Below are 6,196 nucleotides of genomic sequence, written 5' to 3'. Positions count from 1 at the left end.
CACCCAGATGTTGTCTGGTATGGAAGGGGCTAGCTATAAAGAGAGGTTGAACAGATTTTATTGGAAAGACAAAGGTTGACTGGAGACCTGATTGATGTCTACAAACTCATGAGATGTGTAGACATGGTGGATAGCAAGAAGTTTTTTTTCCCCAGAATGTGGAATGCACTTATTGGGGGTCACAAGCTCAAAGTGAGAGGGGAAAGGTTTAGGACAGATATACGTGGAACGTTCTTTATGCAGAGGGTGATGGGGGCCTGGAACGTGTTGCCAGCGGAGGTGGTAGAGGTGGGAACGATGACATCATTTAAGATGTATCTAAACAGATGCATGAATGGGCAGGAATCAAAAGGATACAGATCCTTAGAAAATAGGCAGCAGGTTTAGACAGAGGATCTGGATCAGCACAGGCGTGGAGGGCCGAACGGCCTGGTCCTGTGCTGGAATTTTCTTTGTTCTTATCTTCTTTGAATGGTCTGCATGTTAGAGTAGGATAAAAGATCGGCACATTATCAAGGGCCGAAGGGCCTGTTCTGTGCTGTACTGTTCTGTGTTCTAAATAGGGAGGGTCACAAAGGCAGGAAGGTGTTTCGGGTGGCTGGAGAGGATGGGATCTGAATGAAGATATACAATTAGGAAGGGTTTGCTCGGAGTGCTACAGGTAATAGAGACACCAATAATCTGATCTGGAACAGACGACACAGACTGGGAGGGCAGTGGGGACTGGGGTGGTTTCACAGGGATGGAGGACCATATAACCACGAGGGTCTTACAGCAATGTGGAGAGCTATCGGGCCTGCAGGAGTTCATAGAGCTGGGGAGGTTGGGAGGGATGGAACATTTTAAACAGATATGGATGTTGGTAGGATGGAGTGGTTTACACAGACAGGAGTGTTTTAGGTGAATGAAGAAGTTTAGAGAGGAAGTGGGTTGTATAGACAGAGATATGGAGGGTAGTCGTGGATAATGTTTATCGATACAGGAAGGTTTAGGTTCTGCAGATTAGTTAGATACGGAGGGTGTGGAGTCTGACAGATTTTCCAGAAAGGCAGTAATTTTGGTTGGAGACAGTTTCACATAAAGGGAGCATTAGTAACCTCCTCCAGAATGGTAAAAATGGGAAGGGTTATCGGTGAGGGGGGCGTTTACACAGATCGAGGTGTAAGTGCTGGAGAAGGTTATGGAGATGAGTAGTAGATGGAGAGACTGGAGGAGATTACATTAATAGTGGGGTGGGAGTGATGGGAGGATTTAAACAGATAGTGAGTCTTATAGGAACTGAAAGTCACATGATTTGGGGTGGGATCTACAGTTTGGGAGTGCTGCAGGGACCTGGGAGGCCTTTTGGGTCTCCCCAGATTGATTGTGTCTTTAGGACTGTAAGAGGTTACATAGAATTGGAAACATTAAAGACAATGTGTGCCTTCCCCTTTTTCCTGAACAGAGTGACGACACCTCTCATCAGCTAGGGATTCCTAAACCTGCTAGCTTTTCCCTTCACCCTAACAGGGACATACTGGATGCATGAGATCACACTTTTAAAAGCCTCCCATTTGCCAGTCATTCTTTTTCATTCAAACAGACTGACCCAATCTATTTTAGTCATGATTTGGACGTGCCGGTATTGGACTGCGGTGGGCAAAGTTAATAATCACACAACACCAGGTTATAGTCCAGCAGGTTTATTTGCAAGCACTAGCTTTTGAAGCACTGCTTCTTCAACGGGTGGATTTGGGAGCACAATCCTTAGGCACCGAATTTATAGCAACAGGATGGCAGTGTCATGGAACGAAATATTAAACAAGCTTCGATTAAGTCCTTCATCTTTGTAGAATGATCACCAGAGCTTCTAAACCTAGCACTTTCAAATACAAAGGGACCTCGATTATCCAAATATCAATTAACCCAATATCAGATTATTCAAAGGAGATCTTGAGTTCCCAATAGAAACATTACATCAAAGAGTCGTTTCAACCACGATTGTGTTTGTTTTTGTTTACACTAATTAAAACAGATCTCGGCTCACTGAAATACTGCTGAGAACAGTCCTGGACACCGAGCCCAGGGACCATCTCCAAATGACTGACCTCTCACCCTCTCTCCACACTTAGCTGAGAGCTATATATAGGGGTAAATCCTAACCCCCCTCCCCCTTTTCCAGATATTCTCTTGAACATTGTCCTGTATAGGGCAGAAGTGAAACTTTATGAGATGTTGCAGTAAAAAGTTGTGTGTGGCTGTCTGAACGTGTGTGTGCATGTGCATGTGCGTTGTTTGGAGACTTACCCCCGCAAAGGCAGTAGATGTCTTACTGTTGTGTCCACTCCAGCTGCCCAGAAGGGGGAGGGGTTGATGGGGGCATGGGCGTGGAAATGGATTGGACGGTGGGTGTGGTAGACGGAGGGTAGTTTTGGACGGGTTTGGGGACGGGTTGAAGTTGATGTCGAACGTGTTTGGGAAGTGGGGGCAGGCGGCGAGTGGAGGGTGGTTTCGGACGGTTTTGGCAGCAGGGGCCGCTTTTTGGTGGGTTTGGGACAGGTGGGGTGGCGACGTTGAGGGGTGGGTGGGGGCGGTGTTGGATGGGTTTGGAGGCGAGCGAGTTTTTTAGGGTCTGACAGGGTGTGGGGGCTCACTCATGACTTGCTGCTGCCTAGTCACCTGAACAGGGAGCAGACTGAACTGAAAACTCCGAGCCCCAGAGGAAAGGTATTGAATCGATTAACCGAATAATCAATTATCTGAACGAAATAGTGCCCGCCCATCTCGTTCAGATAATCGAGGTTCTGTAAACCATCTGGACTATACCCTAGTGTTGTGTGAGTTTTACCTTCACCCAATCAACCCCTGCTCGATCCTGCTGAATGGCCCCAATATTGGCCCAGTTCCAGTTTAAGACCTAAATCTGTCAACCTGCCTGATCTTTTTCCACAACTATGTTAAAACAAAGACAGTTGTGGTGACTGGACGCAATGTGCTCTCCGACTGATACTTCAGTCACTTGCCTGATCTTGTTTTCTGAGGAGAGGTCCAGTGTTGCACCCGCCTGAGTAGCGTAGAGCCCTCTACGTCTTGATTGAGGAAATTTTCTTTGACACATTTTACAAATTCCACTCAGTATGGGCCTTTTACACTCTGGGTGACCCAGCCAATCCAGGGGAAGTTAAAATCTCCATCCAATACTACTCTATTATTTTCATAGGTACCTGCAAACTCACGACACATTTGCTCCTCTCGTCCCCGCTGGCTATTTGAGGGTCCAGAACACGATCCCAGCAGACTGACCATCCCCTCTTTGCTTCCAGCTTTTAAATTTATGGCCTCATTTGATGACTGCTTAACAGAATTGTCTCGATGCACAGGTGTTATGTCCTTCCGAATCAAAAGGACAACTCCCCCTCCTCACTTACTTGTCCTTCTGTTACGCCTGTAGTTTCTGTATCCTGAGATCACTGAGCTGCCAGTCCTGCCCTTCTCTCAGCCATGTTTCAGTTATGGCTATAATATCCCAGTCCTCAGAGCTAATCCATGCTCTGAGCTCATCTGCCTTACCAGTCAGGCCTCGCGTATTGAAATAAATGCCCTTTAAACCAGATATCTTTCCCTCCCTCAACTGTGCCCCCTGGATATCCTGAATAGGTAACTTGCTCTTGATGGCTGATGTATTTCCCCTGACTTTACAATGGTCCCTCTCTCACTCAGAGTCTCAACTCCCTGCCAAACTAGTTTAAATCCTCCTGGATAACACTAGCAAATCTCCTCCCTGCGATACTTGTGTCCCTTTGTGTCAAGTGCAAACCATCCCCTTTGTACAGGTCCCCTCTACCCCAGAAGAGATCCCAATGACCCATGAACTGAAAACCCTGCCCACTATACCAGCTCGTCAGGCACACATCCATCCGGCCTACCTTTCTATTTCTATCCTCACTGGCACTTGGCGCTGGGAGTAATCTGGAGATCATTAAGGTCAAAATCCTGCTTTTTTAACTTCTCACCTGACTCCCTGTACTCATTTCACAGGACCCCATCCATTTGTCTACCTCTGTCATGTGGACCAATGTGCACAATGACCTCTGGATGTTCACCCTCCCCCTTCATAATGTTCAATAACGACTCAGAGACATCCTTGAACCTGGTACCTGCGAGGCAGCACACCATCCTGGGGTCTCCTCTGGAGCCACACAGTCTCCTGTCTGTCCCCCTCACAACTATGCCTCCTATCAGTATCAGGATCATTACAGAGGATCTGGCAAACAGAGACTGGGAGGAACTCCCTGCAGTAGGGTCCATGTTAGGAAAGTGGAGTATTTTAAAGTGATGCAGCTAGAACGCAGGGCCAGTGTGCTCCTTGAAGAGTGAATAGTAAAGGCAGCAAGTCCAGCGAATACTGATCAAGTGATATCGTGAGTTTGATAAAGAAAATACAGTGCAATAAAATCAGGTTAAGCCCTTCACAAGTATAGAGAGCGCAAGGGGATTGTGGAAAATGAGACACAAATAATGGTCATGAAATATATTTGGCAGATACGATTGTGGAAAAGTCACAGGTATTTTATCAGCATCGTGAGAGTAAGAGGATTCCTAGCGAAAGAGAAACCAAAGGAACAATTTGTGCATGGAGCCACAGAAAGCAGGTGAGGTCTTCAATGAATACTTCCCATCCGTATTCACACAGGAGAAAGGCATTGTAGCCAGGGATTTCAGTTGGGATGCTGAGGTTCCAGAACATGTTAAGATCAATAAAGAGGAGGTATTAAATGTTTTCACAGACATAAAGGTGGAGAAATCTCCAGTGCCCAATGAAATGTATAGAACATAGATAGAACACAGATCAATACAGCACAGAACAGGCCCTTCGGCCCACGATGTTGTGCCGAACATTTATCCTAGCTTAAGCACCCATCCATATACCTATCCAATTGCCACTTAAAGCTCACCAATGATTCTGACTCTGCCACTCCCACAGGCAGCGCATTCCATGCCCCCACCACTCTCTGGGTCAAGAACTTACACCTGACATCCCCCCTTTACCTTCCATTCTCCACCTTAAATTTATGTCCCCTTGTAGCACTCTATTGTACCCGGGGAGAAAGTTTCTGACTGTCTACTCTATCTATTCCTCTGATCATCTTGTAAACCTCTATCAAGTCACCCCTCTTCCTTCGCCGTTCCAATGAGAAAAGGCCTAACACTCTCAACCTATCTTCGTACGACCTATTCACCATTCCAGGCAACATCCTGGTAAATCTTCTCTGCACCTCTCCAACGCTTCCACATCTTTCCTAAAGTGAGGCGACGAAAACTGCACACAGTACTCCAAATGTGGCCTAACCAAGGTCCTGTACAGCTGCAACATCACCTCACGACTCTTGAATTCAATCCCTCTGCGAATGAACGCTAATACCATAGGCCATCTTACAAGCTCTATCCACCTGGGTGGCAACTTTCAAAGATCTACGAACAGAGACCCCAAGATCCCTCTGCTCCTCCACTAACTAAGAACCCTACCGTTAACCCTGTATTCTGCATTCTTATTTGTCCTTCCAAAATGGACAACCTCATACTTGACAGGTTGAACTCCATCTGCCACTCCTCAGCCCAGCTCTGCATCATATCTAAGTCGCTTTGCAGCCAACAACAGCCCTTCTCACTAACCACAACTCCACCAATCTTCGTATCATCTGCAAATTTACTGACCCACCCTTAGACTCCCTCTTCCAAGTCATTGATAAAAATTCCAAACAGCAAAGGACCCAGAACGGATCCCTGTGGAACTCTACTTATAACTGGGCTCCAGGCTGAATATTTACCATCTACTACCACTCTCTGACTTCAACTGGTTAACCAGTGTTCTATCCAACTGGCTAAATTTCCCTCTATCCCATGCCTCCTGACTTTCCACATGAGCCTATCATGGGGAACCTTATCAAATGCCTTACTAAAATCCAACTACACTACATCCACTGCTCTACCCTCATCCACATGCTTGGTCACCTCCTCAAAGAATTCAGTAAGACTTGTAAGGCAAGACCTACCCCTCACAAATCCGTGCTGGCTGTCCCTAATCAAGCAGTGTCTTTTCCAGATACTCATAAATCCTATCCCTCAGTACCCTTTCCAATACTTTGCCTACCACTGAAGTAAGACTAACTGGCCTGTAATTCCCGGGGTTATACCTATTCCCTTTTTTCAACAGGGG

This window comes from Chiloscyllium punctatum, chromosome 28, assembly GCF_047496795.1.
Source record: "Chiloscyllium punctatum isolate Juve2018m chromosome 28, sChiPun1.3, whole genome shotgun sequence".
NCBI lineage: Eukaryota > Metazoa > Chordata > Chondrichthyes > Orectolobiformes > Hemiscylliidae > Chiloscyllium > Chiloscyllium punctatum.
This window is presented reverse-complemented; position numbering follows the sequence as displayed.